The 16,549-nt window shown below is 34.2% G+C and overlaps 1 long non-coding RNA gene across 2 annotated transcripts in view; it reads right to left on the minus strand.

The window, feature by feature from the left end:
* Nucleotides 1-1,319: 1,319 nt before the first annotated feature.
* The window catches only part of LOC134700052 (uncharacterized), a 134,495-nt gene continuing 119,265 nt past the window's right edge, over nucleotides 1,320-16,549 (minus strand). For both annotated transcript variants that reach the window (XR_010103756.1, XR_010103755.1), the window contains 2 exons: nucleotides 4,421-4,639; nucleotides 1,320-3,536 (listed from right to left, as the gene is read on the minus strand). This is a non-coding gene — a long non-coding RNA (uncharacterized LOC134700052). The remainder of the gene's footprint in view (nucleotides 3,537-4,420; nucleotides 4,640-16,549) is intronic.

The following is a 16,549-nucleotide window of genomic DNA, read 5'->3' on the forward strand; positions in this document are numbered from 1 at the left end:
GCACACTAAACAAAAATGAGGGAAAAAAATCAATAAAATATTTTTCTCGATACTATCTTTGTAAGAAGCTTCAGTGCAAGTTTGGAAAAAATCTGGGATATTTTCTGAATCTTATAAATGTTTTAAAAACTTTAATTCCAGACTGTATGTAATGTTTAATGAAAGAAAAACTAAGTCCATTTATAAGTAAAATACGGAAAAAAAGGATTTTTTTACAATACATTTGTATTTACTACTGGATACTATCTTATGATCAGAAACAACCCGGCTCTTTACGTTTGGTAAACAATCCAGGATAGTTTAAGAAAGTTATTAAGATTTTAAAAACTTTAACAAACAAAGTGAATGTAATGTTTCCAGGCAGAAAAACTAAGTCCAGTTATAAGTAAAATACGGAAAAAAGGAATTTTATTTTTATTTTTATAAAATTTACTTCTGGATACTATCTTATGAACATAAACAAGCTTCTGTCCAAGTTTGGTAGAAATCCAGGATAGTTTAAGAAAGTTATTAAAATTTCAAAAACCTACACCACAGAGTGAATATTTGTGGACGCCACCGACGACGACGACGACGACGACGACGACGACGACAGCGACGCCGACGGAATGTAGGATCGCTATGTCTCGCTTTTTCGACTAAAGTCAACGGCTCGACAAAAATGGAAAAAAAATGTTTTAATATTACTGTCTTTTTGGACATAAAAAGCTTCTGTAAAAATTTAATAAAATGAAGTTTTGCAAAGTAAATGATGTCTGAAAAATCTTAATCCACAGACTGAGCTGGAATATAGGATTGTTATGTCTCGCTTCCGCTACATAAATGTTGCAGGCTGATCAAAGGAAAAGGTAATATCTGTACATTTACATTACTGACATGAATTGTGTCTATGTTGAATCCCAGCTGATTATCATATGAGTAAAATAAACGCTCAAATTAATGGCTTTCTCATCTATGGAATGAGACAATAAACTGTCGTAAATTGGTATAAATCAAATCTGGTTTTGGCAACCAATTTGAGTCGAAGAATTCCTGTAAACCCTTATGGACCCCTGTTTAGAAGATATAAACAACAACCACCAAGGAATCTTCTGACTAAAAGTTCAGAAATGATTATTTATGAAAAGATTATTAAACAAGTTCTGTGTTGGATAAAAGTATAGAATTTCAAATTAATCACCAGAGTTGCATTCTAAAATTGGGAATACTCTTCCATGTTGATCTCATCAAGTTACTGTAATGCCATGCAATAACCCCGAAGGAAAAGAAACGAAAAAAAAGGAAACATTTTAAAGTATAACTGTAGCACTATAATTATATAAATATGACACATTCCACATGTATCTACAATTGGTAATATGGATTTTGTAACATAATCTCTTATTCAAAATAAAATACATCATTAAAAAACCATCAGTCCTAAAGGTCTTGAACATATTATTTTACATAATAACAATCATTTAGATAGCTTCTTTATATATACATTTATGCATTTAATTTAATAGGTTAACAAGTATATGTTACATACAATTATGACAAAATTATAATCATTTATAACATGTGCAACAAGATACAAAATAGCCCACAACTGATGCTTACAGTAAATCAATGCAATACAAATGACGTATTGTTAGCTTTGACAAATGCTGTGTAATTTTTTGGTTCAAATAGTTGTGTAGCAAAAAGTAAGAACTTCATATACTTTATTATTTCCCTAGAGCATACAAAATAAAAGCTGCCTTCACAAATGTCATTTAAAACACTATTATTATCTGTTTCTACGTTTGTTTATCTTACTTCTTATTTTTCATAACCGAAAATTGAAAAAGAACCAAGGACATTCGTTTATCTTGTATTGTATTTTTATAGTATATTTCTTTTTTACATTTAGGCAGAATATAAATACAACTAATGCTCTTTATGGTGTATGCCTTTTATCTATTTATCACATGAAGAGACATTTCTTGTGTCATACTACTGCATGGAATGTGATACGAAAATTGTGTAATTTGATTGACTTATTCAGCATCTTGAAGCAATTTTGCGGCATTTCTATCGGCTATTAATTGGGTCATTAATGACTTTGAAAGGTCAAAACGATGCACATATCCTCCATGTCAAAGGAGATATGCGATTTTCCATCATGTACAAAATACTCGCACTTTTAACCTGCAAATATTATTTTTGTCAAATTTTATTACATTCTGAAGGGTACAAAAAGTTTTAAAATGTCAATAGTTCAAGTTTGATGCCAGAACAGGATATATGATGTCATGTTGGTACATCAATTATGTGCAAAAAACTATCTATATATTAGGGTTGTCAACGAGTAGTCGAGTACTCAAGTATTGCTCGGTAGTACTGACCATCGAACACCAAAAGGATACTCTGATACTTATCAGTTTCCTGTTAGAACACCCTTTTTATATAAAATTGATTTTCCTGTGAATGCCCATCTGACAATTAAATAGTAATCAAAGATTATTCATAGTTAGAATACGTTTTGTTAAGCATGTTTGTGCTTAATTGTCATTTAAAATGGCCCCAAGAAGAAGGACAGTTTCCCTAAGCTAACATTTTAGTCAAAAATGTTGACCTTAGCCTATCCGCTACAAGCGTGTAATTCAAGCAGACATTTTCGTCTGCAGGACTGTTTGTTCAAAAATTGTGAACCAAGCTTTCAGAAATAGTTGGCAATAATATTACTTAATAAACACAAATTTGTAGCACCCTCTTGTGGCCCCCAATGAATGTATAATCACACATTTTTTAAATGATCAAAGATTTTTCTTTATGGTTACCAAATACTGTTGTTTAATCTGGTTTGACTTTGACCCCACCATGTATACATTTTAAATTGGTTATTTCAATTAAACGTTCAAGCAATCTTTCTTAGATAACCACCACCCACTAAATTGTAATAAAAGTGCCGTCCTTCCTCCCCCCCTCCCCCCATACAATTAATTCTTGGTTTTTTTTGCCTAAAAAAGTGGATATACCTTATATCTAAATAAAGTATGTCCATCATTAAAATGGTCTGAATAAGCTGTTTTTTAGGCATCAATTATATTATTGTAATCAATTGCATTGCACCAAGTAAATGCTAACACACAATGATAATGCACATGTACCAATACACCGTATATCAGGTTACCTTTGCATCAAATTTTGTATGCAGTTTGGGCCTTTGAAAAGTTAAATAATCACTGCTTTTATTTTTTTTCTCCTTTCATGGCCAAGTACAATCCATTTCAATGAACAAAAACATTGGGGTACAATAACTACCGATTAAGTTGCACAATATTTCCAGATATACAGTATAATTTTATATTATTTGGTGAAATAAAAACATGTCTATTTATATTCAATATTGTTTAATCTCATAAAGCAGTCAATTAAAGTGTTTCTATCATTAACATAAATGATATCAAAAGGTCTGGAGTAATAAATAACAGCTTTGTCACTTTCCTCAATTCGTTGTTGATTTTTTAGTTTATCAAAGTGATCCTGCGACATTTCCAACATGTTAGTATCACCTGAAACAAAACAACAATAATCAATATATATGTACATTTCCAAAAAAAAATATGAGGGTAAATTTGGTAAATATGAATAAAAGTTCCAGTCTACCCCACGTTCAACATTTTTTATATAATTCATGACAAAAATCGTTTTGTTGATCTTCTATTGCTGATATTTTTTTTCTGTTTACATTTCATCTCTATATTCAGTGTTTGCCCAAAACATAAGAAAGAGTGAAAAAAATTGTCATTTAAGTGCAAAAACTCCTATAAAGAGTCAACTCACAATTTCGGCATACTTTGACTTATTTGCAGATCTCTTCTTGCTTACCATTTTTGCTATTTAAAGTGTCTAAAATGCAAAAAAAATGGCAAAAATCATCATTTTAGAGCTCCCTTATGAAAAAATGGCGTCTGAATTCTGTCTGACCCGTATTCTTATTTTTTCTTATTTTTTTCTTAATAATGTCTGAATGGCTAAAATAATGTACATTTACGAAAATGTCTGAATTTTTGCTGGATTTCGGACTTTTAAGGAAAAATTCAAAATTGTCATACGAACATTTAGACAAAAAACAGAATAGCATTCAGACAAAGATCAGAATAATGTAAGAAAAATTTAAGTCATTAATTAGAATGAATTCAGAAAAAATCTGAACTTCAGAAAGATTAAGAAATAATCAGACAACATTCAGAAATATCAAGAAATATCCAGACAACATTCTGATGGATCCAGATGGATTCAGACAGATTCAGAATGATTCAGATATATTTAGAAAACATTCAGAATGATTCAAAATGTGGATATCCATACAAAACTTTAAAACTTATTACAACAGAAATTCCCCTAAAAACATAAAATGAAGTTCTTGAAGTTGAATGAAAATCAATGTGCTTACAAATTAATGATGTTCAAATATCCATTGTCCATAGCCTCTAAACAATAATAAAAAAATCCACATTTTGAGGAAGTTTGTAAATTAATAGTTTCAATAACATAAAATTCAAACTAAATTTTCGATTCAATTTTATTATCTGATATGGATCTGTGATTGCCTATTCTGTTCATGTCCTGCCTCTTGGAGTCTCTAGCTTTCTTTTCTGTATGAGTAAATTTCCTTCAAAATAGAATGGGATCATTTCACATGAAAAATTATTAGGTACAGGTATCTTGTGACCTGAGTAAATAAAAAAACGATATGTATTTTATTAAAATATGGTTTGAATTGCACATATGTTAGCACTTAGAAGACCAGATCGACAGCAGCTCATTATTTCTATGTCTCCTAGCAATGCATCACACAGTAGAAAACAAAACATTTGAGTGGAACTTTGCTGACACCAAATATACAACATCCGGTACCAAGAAAATTCATATTTGAGTTAACTTTAATTATAAATGGCCATATATCATGTATATCTAAGCAATTGGTCAATCCCATAAAAGAAATACATGTTTTTTATTAAGCACTTGGAAACCACTTTTTTGAACAAATTATGTCTATTTTTAAAATCTTTGACCTTGACCTGAAAATTAGTTGTTGGGAATCTATCATCACATGGTATGCGATTTTTTATTTATAGTACAATGTATTATCATGTATATGCAAATAATGTAGGAAGTCATATATATTCTAGTGTTTTATCTGCGTTTTATATTGTCATCATGTGTAATGAATGTGTTGGCGTTATAGCTAAATTTAAGGTATTGACTTTGCTTGTTATTAAATATAAAGGATGTATGGTGTTGCTCTCATCTACATTTGTAAGGCATTTATATAGTAGATAGTTGTCTCATTGGAAAACATTCCACACTTATAGCTTATTTTTATACTATCAAAACTAAAGCTTTTTTTTACCAGATTTTGTATAAAAGTGACACCTAACATCCACGTATTCCAACATCAATCCGAATTCCGATACAATCTTATTCGGAAGACTCCGTAGACATATTATAAGAACTTCATTGTAAATATTACAAAATATTGATCACATGATGCTAGTATTACTAGACTTTCAATTGCTGTACTTCAATCCGACAATAATTTATTGTTTCTGCGGTTTTTGTATTATATGCTAATGAAAAATGTATAACATTTATGAAAGGTTTTAAGCATTTTATGCCCGCCATCATCAGGGATTTACCTATATCAATTTATTTTAATGTTGTCGTTGTCAATATGTCTGCAATATCGTTATGCTTTTTATAAGCTATTATTGGTTTGCTTGAAAATATTTCGTTGCAAACTGCATCCTGTTTTAGTAGATCTCAATGTTTACTAATGCATTGTTTTAATTTATGAATGCATGGATTAAATTTCGTTGCCAATACTAAAGGAACTTCCTTTGTGTTTTGTCTGGCCTTTTTTCTGACTAAATCAGATCTATTAAATGATAATGCCTCAGTTATGTACTTTTCGATTTCAATATCCTTGAACCCTCTCTTTATTAAGGTCAATCTGAACTGTAACAAAATATATTGTAAATCAACATCATGATTTGTTGTTCTAATGTATCTGATAACTTCGCCCTTGATAAACCCTGCAAACACATGTCTACTGTGACAGCGTTTACGATCTAGATAAAGGAAGGCATTTGTCGGTTTAAAGTGTGTTTTCACATCCAAAATAATTTCATTAGAAAATCTTGTTCCTTTGAAAATATTAACATCAAGAAATATTATTTCTTTAGATGAGAATTCTAGTGTTAATTTCAGGAACGGATGATGATTATTGTCAATTAACATAAATAAAACTAAAGTGATAGTATTTCAACAAAAAAACATACCGTGCACTAAAGCAGAGTTTACTTTGGATGGTTATAAATTAGAAAAAGTATTAAAATATAAATATCTAGGTAATATTATAGAGGCTTCTGGTAAATTCCATACATCACATATGGAACTATCAAAAAAAGGCACAAAAGTTCTATTCAGTTTGTTTAAATATATGAATAATATAGAAAATATACCTATAAATATACATAAAAAACTATTTGAATCTTTAATAAAACCAATTTTAATGTATAACTCAGAAATTTGGTATATGGACTACTATGAAAAAGTACTGAGGTCTCAGAGTAGAGCAGTAAATAATGATAAAGATTTTGATTTACTTACATCAATTGATAATAGCTTTATTGAAAAGGTGAATTTAAAATTTTGCAAATTAATTCTAGGTTTAAGTAAAAAAGCAGTTAACATTGCATCAAGGGCAGAGTTAGGACAATATCCATTAGATGTATATGTAAAGGTTCAAGCACTAAAATATATGGCAAGAGTATCTAACACAGAAATTAATCCGTTGTTATATGATGCATACTGCACAACTAAACTGTTGGATGAATCAGGAACCTATTCTTGGTATACTTTTGTAGAAAATATAACTGATGAAAATAATTTAAATATATCTGATATACAAAATATTGACTTCATAAAAGAAAAATATAAAATGAATAAACACATGAAAGATATTATGCAAGAAAACTATAAAAAGCTGTTCTTTAAAAAATTAAATTCTTTAACAGAAAATAATAAATTATTTATCTATAGTAAAATCAAAAAGAAATACGAAACTGAGCCTTATTTACTTAAAGAGAATAACTTTGAAATAAGGAAAAAATTTACTAAATTAAGGGTAAGTGACCATATTTTGGAAATTGAAAGGGGTAGATACAAAAATATAAAAAGGGAAGAACGTTTATGTCAACATTGTTGTCTAAATAAAATAGATGATGAAGAACATTTTTTATTTACATGTATTAAAAATAAAGATTTGAGACTTGAATTTTTGCAGAAAGTTAGAAATACCTATTCTGATATAGATAATATGGATAATGTGGATAAATTGGTTTTATGTCTTTCGTGTCCGTCAATTATGCAGTATACGGCTCCATTTGTTAAAAAGTCATGGTCACTGAGGAGAGTGGACTCAACAACTGCATGATAGATACTTATATGTATATAATGTTTGTTCTTTTGTTGTTATTTTTGTATGATGTATTGTGTTCATTTATATATGCCTTCAACCCCATTGGGGTATAAATGTGCATTTATTCAATAAACATATTATTTGCTAACTCTAGCAAATCCTGCATTTCCTTCCAATCGCCATGATATATTAATATAATACCATGCCGATACCTTCCATAGAAAAATATATTTTTTCTATGTTCAAACTACGAAAGAATTTCTTTCATAATTTTATACATGAGTATATCACAGATTTCCGTGCTTGGCACTGCATCTATCGCGGCTCCTATTTTTTGCTTATCAAGCCGTCCATTAAAATCGATAATGTTGTTCTCTAAAATTGATCTGAGGAAATAGATTAAATCATCTATCTATCTAGGTGGGCATTTTATTTTTTTAATCTGATGTATCAAACTGATCATACGAAATTCTAACTGCCAATACTAATTCATCAATCGGACAATTAGTGTACATTGAAACTACATCAAAACTACACAGCCAGCAATCTGCATTAGGCTTAACTCTTTCCAACTTGTATATAAGATTAGACGTATCCTTTATATACGTATGTTGTTTTTGTACCATAGGTACTAAAACATAATCGATATCGCATCCAATAAATTCTGTGACAGTACAAATCTGAGATATGATTGCCCGACATGGTGGCATTATGTTATCAATGTTAAACCCATATTCATTGATTTTTACTTATTCCGATTCATTTAATCGGTGTATTTTAGGCAAGATATGCATATACCCAGGCCCATAATCAATTTGATTACCATTATTAAGGTAATTAAATGTAGTGTAATCTACCTTTGGTGTACATGCCTTTGACATATGTATTGATAATACATCTGAGTGCTTTTAGGTCAAAGTTTTCCAATGTGGTGTAATGTTGTGTATTTAATTGGCGATCGCCTTTAAGTTGGAAATTGACATTATCTAACACAACATCATTGTTACATTTATCGGCTTTCTTTGTGATTAATGATTCATCATTTTACAGAGAGAAAATGCCGAACCTCTGTGAAAGACTTAGATTGTTTCGAAATTTTCGAATTTGCATTGAAGATAGTTGACATCCTAACCAACTCTTACAGAAAAGTTAATGAAAAATGTTCTACGGCAATACTTTTGTCTGCACTAGGTGCGAAGGGAAGCTGGGTAGCTGAGGTCTGCTTGAGAAACAATCCAGGATGTTGTTTGGCTTAGTTTTGTTTTTAAGTAGGTCCACAGTTGGGGTCAGACACCCTTACCCACCCTAACAGAAAAGTTAGTTTAAAATGTTCTACGGCAATACTTTTGTCCGCACTAGATGCAAAAGGAAGCTTAGTAGCTGATGTCTACATGATAAAAAATTCAGGGTGTTGTTCGGCTTAATTTTTTTTTTTTACTAGGTGAAAAGTTGGGGTCGCACACCTACCCAACCCTCACTAAATTTTTATTAAAAATGTTCTACGGCAATATTTTTTTCCGCACTAGGTGCAAAAGGAAGCAGGGAAGCTGATGTCTACTTGATAAAAAAAATGCAGGGTGTTGTTCAGCTCAATTTTTTTTGGAACTAAGTCCAAAGTTGGCGTCGGACACCCTATCCCACCCTTGCAGAAAAGTTAATAAAAAATGTTCTACGGCAATACTTTTGTTTGCACTAGCTATATAGGTGCAAAGGGAAGCTGAGCAGCTGAGGTCTACTTTAGAAAAAATCCAGGGTATTGTTCGGCTCAGTTTTGTTTTTAAGTAGGTCCACAATTGAGGTCGGACACCCTAACCAAACCCTTACAGAAAAGTTTATTAAAAATGTTCTACGACAATATTTTTGTCTGCACTAGGTGCAAAGGTAAGCTAAGTAACTGAGGTATACTTGAGAGAAATCCAAGGTCTTGGTCGGCTTATTTTGTTTTTAAGTAGGTCCACAGTTGGGGTCGGACACCCTAACCCTACCTTACAGAAAAGTTAATAACAAATGTTCTAGGGCAAAACTTTTGTACACATTAGGTCGAAAAGGAAGCAGGGTAGCTGATGTCTACTTGATAACAGTCCAGGGTGTTGTTCGGCTTAATTTGTTTTTTAACTAGGTCCAAAGTTGGGGTCGGACATCCTATCCCACCCTTACAGAAAAGTTAATTAAAAATGTTCTACGGCAATACTTTTGTCTGCACTAGTTGCAAAGGGAAGCTAACTAGCTCAGGTCTACTTTAGAAAAAATCCAGGGTGTTGTTCGGCTTAATTTTTTTTTTACTAGGTCCAACGTTGGGGTCGCACATCAACCCAACCCTCACTAAAATTTTTATTTAAAATGTTCTACGGCAACACTTTTGTCTTCACTAGTTGCAAAGTGAAGCTATCTAGCTGAGGTCTACTTGAGAAAAAATCAAGGGTGGTGTTTGGCTAAGTTTTATTTTTAAGTAGGTCCACAGTTGGGGTCTGACACCATAGCCCACTCTTACAGTAAAGTTAATTAAAAATGTTCTACGGCAATACTTTTGTCTGCAATAGTTGCAAAAGGGAAGCTAAGTAACTGAGGTATACTTGAGAAAAAATCCAGGGTGTTGTTCGGCTTATTTTTGTTTTTAAGTAGGTCCACAGTTGGGGTCGGACACCCTAATCCTACCTTACAGAAAAGTTAATTACAAATATTCTTCGGCAATACTTTTGTACGCACTAGGTGCAAAAGGAAGCAGGGAAGCTGATGTCTACTTGATAAAAAAAAATGCATGGTATTGTTCGGCTTAATTGTGTTTGAAAGTATGTCAACAATTGATGTCGGACACCCTAACCCACCCTTACAGAAAAGGTTATTAAAAATGTTCTTCGACAATACTTTTGTCTGCACTAGGTGCAAACGGAAGCTAATTAACGGAGGTATACTTGAGAAAAAATCCAGGGTCTTGGTCGGCTTAGTTTTGCTTTTAAGTAGGTCCACAGTTGGGGTCGGACACACTAACCCTACCTTACAGAAAAGTTAATAACAAATGTTCTACGGCAATACCTTTGTACGCACTAGGTCGAAATGGAATTAGGGTAGCTGATGTCTTTTTTGTTTTTTAACTAGGTCCAAAGTTTGGGTCGGACATCCTATGCCACCCTTACAGAAAAGTTAATTAAACATGTTCTACGGCAATACTTTTGTCTGCACTAGATGCAAAGGGAAGCTAAGTAACTGAGGTATAATTGAGAAAAAAATCCAGGGTCTTGGTCGGCTTAGTTTTGTTTTTATGTAGGTCCACAGTTGGGGTCGGACACCCTAACCCTACCTTACAGAAAAGTTAATAACAAATGTTCTACGGCAATACCTTTGTACGCACTAGGTTGAAATGGAATTAGGGTAGCTGATGTCTACTTGATAAAAAGTCCAGGGTGTTGTTCGGCTTAATTTGTTTTTTTTAACTAGGTCCAAAGTTTGGGTCGGACATCCTATGCCACCCTTACAGAAAAGTTAATTAAACATGTTCTACGGCAATAATTTTGTCTGCACTAGATGCAAAGGGAAGCTAAGTAACTGAGGTATAATTGAGAAAAAAATCCAGGGTCTTGGTCGGCTTAGTTTTGTTTTTAAGTAGGTCCACAGTTGGGGTCGGACACCTTAACCCTACCTTACAGAAGAGTTAATAAAAAATGTTCTACGGCAATACTTTTGTACGCAATCGGTCGAAATGGAAGCAGGGTAGCTGATGTCTACTTGATAAAAAGTCCAGGGTGTTGTTCGGCTTAATTAGGTCCAAAGTTGGAGTCGGACATCCTATGCCACCCTTACAGAAAAATTAATTAAAAATGTTTTACGGCAATACTTTTGTCTGCACTAGTTGCAAAGGGAAGCTAACTAGCTCAGGTCTACTTGCAAAAAAAAATCCAGGGTGTTGTTCGGCTTTTTATTTTCTTTTATGTAGGTCCAAAGTTTGGGTCGGACATCCTATCCTTACATTACAGAAAAGTTAATAGAAAAAATTTCTAAGGCAATTCTTTTGTCCGATTTAGGTGCAAAGGGAAGCTGGATTGCTGTTGTCTACTTGATAAAAAATCCAGGGTGTTGTTCGGCTTAATTTTGTTTTTTAACTAGGTCCAAACTTGGGGTCGGACACCCTACCCAACCCTTACTAAAAAGTTTATTTATAAAGGTGTACGGCAAAACTTGTGTCTGCACTAGGTGCAAAGGGAAGCTGAGGTCTACTTGATAAAAATCCAGAGTGTTTTTCGGCTTAGTTTTGTTTGTAAGTAGGTCCAAAGTTGGAGTCCGACACCGAAAAGTTAATAAAAAATGTTCTACGGCAATACTTTTGTCCGCACTAGATGCAAAGGGAATCTGGGTAGCTCTGGTCTATTTGATAAAAAATCCAGGGTGTTTTTCGGCTTTGTTTTGTTTTTAAGTTGGGGTCGGACACCATACCCCACTCTTACAGATAAGTTTATAAAACATGTTCTACGGCAATACTTTTGTCCGCACTAGGTGCAAAGGTAAACTGGGTTGCTGATGTCTACTTGATAAAAAAAATCCGGGGTATTGTTTGGCTTTATTCTTTTTTTAACTACAGAAAAATATGTTCTGGGTTGCTGATGTCTACTTGATAAAAAATCCAGAGTGTTCGGCTTAATTTTTTTTTAAATAGGTCCAAAGTTGAGGTCGGACACCCTTTTACCAATCTTACAGAAAAGTCAATACAAAAATGTTCTACGGAAATACCTTGTCCACACTAGTTGCAAAGGGAAGACGGGTAGCTTATGTCCAGGGTGTTCTTCGGCTCAGTTTTTTGTTAAAGTAGGTCCAAAGTTGGAGTCGGACATCCAACCCAACCCTTACAGAAAAGTTAATAAAATATGTTCTACGGCGATATTTTTGTCTGCACTAGGTCCAAAGGGAATCTGGGTAGCTGAGGTCTACTTGGTAAAACATCCAGGGTGTTGTTTGGCTTAGTTTTATTCAAAGTAGGTCCAAAGTTGGGGTCGGACAACCTACCCGAACCTTACAGAAAAGTGAAAAAAAATGTTCTACGGCAATATTTTTGTCTGCACTAGGTGCAAAGAAAAGCTGGGTTGCTGAGATCTACTTGAGAAAAAATCCAGGGTGTTCTTCGGCTTAGTTTTTTTTTGTAAGAGGTCCAAAGTTTGGGTCGTACACCCTACCCCACCCTTTAAGAAAAGGTAATAAAAATATGTTGTTCAGAAAAACTTTTGTCCGCACTAGGTGCAAATGGAAGCTGGGTTGCTGATGTCTACTGGATAAAAAATCCAGGGTGTTGTTTGGCTTTATTCTTTTTTTTTTAACTAGGTCCAAAGTTGGGGTCGGACACCCTTTTACCACCCTTACAGAAAAGTCAATACAAAATGTTCTACGGTAATACCTTTGTCTGCACTAGTTGCAAAAGCAAGAAGGGTAGCTTATTTCTACTTGAGAAAAAATCCAGGGTGTTTTTCGATTTTGTGTTTTTATAAATTAGGTCCAAAATTGGGGTCGAACATCCTACCCCACCCTTAGTGAACAGTTAATAAAATTAGTTCTACTGCAATACAGTTGTCCGCACTAGGTGCAAAGGGAAACTGGGTAGCTGATGTCTACTTGATAAAAAATCCAGAGTGTTTTTCGGCTTTGCTGTTTTCAAGTAGGTCCAAAGTTGGGATCGGACACCCTACTAAACCATTACTAAAAAGTTTATTGATAATGTTCAGCGACAACACTTTTGTCCGCACTGGGTGCAAAGGGAAGCTGAGTAGCTGATGTCTACTTGAAAAAAAATCCAGGGTGTTTTTCGGCTTTGCTGTTTTCAAGGATGTCCAAAGTTGGGATCGGACACCCTACCAAACCATTACTAAAAAGTTTATTGATAATGTTCAGCGACAACACTTTTGTCCGCACTAGGTGCAAAGGGAAGCTGGGTAGCTGATGTCTACTTGATAAAAAATCCAGGGTGTTTTTCGGCTTTGCTGTTTTCAAGTAGGTCCAAAGTTGAGGTCGGACACCCTTTTACCATACTCACAGAAAAGTCAATACAAAATGTTCTACGGTAATACCTTTGTCCGCACTATTTGCAAAGAGAAGATGGGTAGCTTATGTCTACTTGAGAAAAAATCCAGGGGGTTGTTCGGCTTATTTGATTTTTACTAAGTCCAAAGTTGGGGTCGGACAACCTTTTACCACCCTTACAGAAAAGTCAAAACAAAATGTTCTACGGTAATACCTTTGTCCGCACTATTTGCAAAGAGAAGATGGGTAGCTTATGTCTACTTGAGAAAAAATCCAGGGTGTTCTTCGGCTCAGTTTTTTTGTTAAAGTAGGTCCAAAGTTGGGGTCGGACATCCATCCTGACCCTTACAGAAAAGTTAATAAAATATGTTCTACGGCAATATTTTTGTCCGCACTAGGCCCAAAGGGAATCTGGGTAGCTGAGGTCTACTTGGTAAAAATCCAGGGTGTTGTTTGGCTTAGTTTTATTCAAAGTAGGTCCAAAGTTAAGGTCGGACATCTTACCCCACCCTTAGAGAAAAGTAAAAAAAAAAGTTCTACGGCAATATTTGTGTCTGCACTAGGTGCAAAGGGAAGCTGGGTTGCTGAGATCTACTTGAGAAAAAATCCAGGTTGTTCTTCGGCTTAGTTTTTTTTTAAAGAGGTCCAAATGTTGGGTCGTACACCCTACCCAACCCTTTAAGAAAAGTTAATAAAAATATGTTGTTCAGAAAAACTTTTGTCCGCATTAGGTGGAAATGGAAGCTGGGTTGCTGATGTCTACTTGATAAAAAATCCAGGGTGTTGTTTGGCTTTATTCTTTTTTTAACTAGGTCCAAAGTTGGGGTCGGACACCCTTTTACCACCCTTACAGAAAAGTCAATACACAATGTTCTACGGTAATACCTTTGTCCGCACTATTTGCAAAGAGACGATGGGTAGCTTATGTCTACTTGAGAAAAAACAGCAAAATTTCCTCAAAATAACCAATTCAGGGGTAGCAACCCAACAACGGGCTGACCGATTCATCTGAAAATTTCAGGGCAGATAGATCTTGACCTGATAAGCATTGTATTCCAGTCATATGTCCTCTTAATGTTTTGGTTTTTGAGTTATAGGCCAAAAACTGCATTTTACCCCTATGTTCTATTTTTAGCCGTGGCGGCCATTTTGGTTGGTTGACCGATTCACGCCACAAATTTTCTAAACTAGATACCCCAATGATGATTGTGGCCAAGTTTGAATTAATTTGGCCCAGTAGTTTCAGAGGAGAAGATTTTTTCTAAAAGATTACTTGGATTTATGAAAAATGGTTAACAATTGAGTATAAAGGGCAATAACTCCTAAAGGGGTCAACTGACCATTTCGGTCATGTGACTTATTTGTAAATCTAACTTTGCTGAACATTATTGCTGTTTACAGTTTATCTCTATCTATAATAATATTCAAGATAATAACCAAAAACAGCAAAATTTCCTCAAAATTACCAATTCAGGGGCAGCAACCCAACAACAGGTTGACCGATTCATCTGAAAATTTCAGGGCAGATAGATCTTGACTTTATAAACATTCTATCCCAGTCAAATTTCCTCTAAATGTTTTGGTTTTTGATTTATAGGCCAAAAACTGCATTTTACCCCTATGTTCTATTTTTAGCCGTGGCGGCCATCTTGGTTGGTTGACCGGGTCACGCCACAACTTTTTTAAACTAAATACCCCAATGATGATTGTGGCCAAGTTTGGTTCAATTTGGCCCAGTAGTTTCAGAGGAGAAGATTTTTCTAAAAGATTACTTGGATTTATGAAAAATGGTTAAAAATTTACTATAAAGGGCAATAACTCCTAAAGGGGTCAACTGACCATTTCGGTCATGTAATTTATTTGTAAATCTAACTTTGCTGAACATTATTGCTGTTTGCAGTTTATCTCTATCTATAATAATATTCAAGATAATAACCAAAAAAAGGAAAATTTCCTCAAAATTACCAATTCAGGAGCAGCAATCCAACAACTGGTTGACCAATTCATCTGAAAATTTCAGGGCAGATAGATCTTGACCTGATAAACATTTTTACCCCATGTCAGATTTCCTCTAAATGCTTTGGTTTTTGAGTTATAAGCCAAAAACTGTATTTTACCCCTATGTTCTATTTGTAGCCGTGGCGGCCATTTTGGTTGGTTCACCGAGTTACGCCACACATTTGTTAAACTAGATACCCCAATGATGATTGTGGCCAAGTTTGGTTCAATTTGGCCCAGTAGTTTCAGAGGAGAAGATTTTTGTAAAAGCTAAGGACGACGTACGACGACGGACGCCGAACGCCAAGTAATGAGAAAAGCTCACTTGGCCCTTTCAGATATCCAACCCCGCTACCTTACAGAAAAGTTCATATGAAAAATATTGAACGGCAATACTTCTGTCTGTACTAGGTGCAAAGAAAGGTCGGGTTGCTATGGATTACTTGAGAAAACACACAGGGTGTTCTTCGGCTTCGTTTACATTTTTGAAAGAAAGTGCAAAGTTGGGGCCGGACACACTACCCTATTACTTTACAGAAAAACAATAATAAAAAATGTTCTTTGTCAAATCATTGTCCACAATAGGCGCAAAGGGGAGCTGGGTAGCTGTGGTCTACTTCAGTGTGTTCTTCGACTTAGTTTATTGTTTTTCATGTAGGTTCAAGGATTGAGTCGGACAGTCTTTTCACCTTAAAGTCTTTCATAAAGAAAAGTTAATAAAAAATGTTCTACGGAAAAACTTTTGTCTGCACTAGGTGCAAAGGAAATCTGGGTAGCTGGGGTATACTGGAGAAGAAACCCAATGTGTTCTTCCGCACAGTGTTTTTGGAACGTATGTCCAAATTTAAGAACAGAAACCTAACACCGCTGCCTGCTACCTTACAGAAAACATAATAAAAAATATTGTACGGCAATACCTGTGTCTGCACTAGGTGCAAAGGAAGGTCGGGTAGCTGTGGTTTTCTTGAGAAAAAACACAGGGCGTTCTTCGGCTTAGTTTATTTTTTTGAAAGAAAGTGCAAAATTGGTGTCGGAAACCCTACTAAAAATTAATAAAAAACATATATTGACGTAAAATAATTGTCCGCAATAGGCACAAAG

Source organism: Mytilus trossulus, unplaced genomic scaffold (genome assembly GCF_036588685.1).
Source record: "Mytilus trossulus isolate FHL-02 unplaced genomic scaffold, PNRI_Mtr1.1.1.hap1 h1tg000110l__unscaffolded, whole genome shotgun sequence".
NCBI lineage: Eukaryota > Metazoa > Mollusca > Bivalvia > Mytilida > Mytilidae > Mytilus > Mytilus trossulus.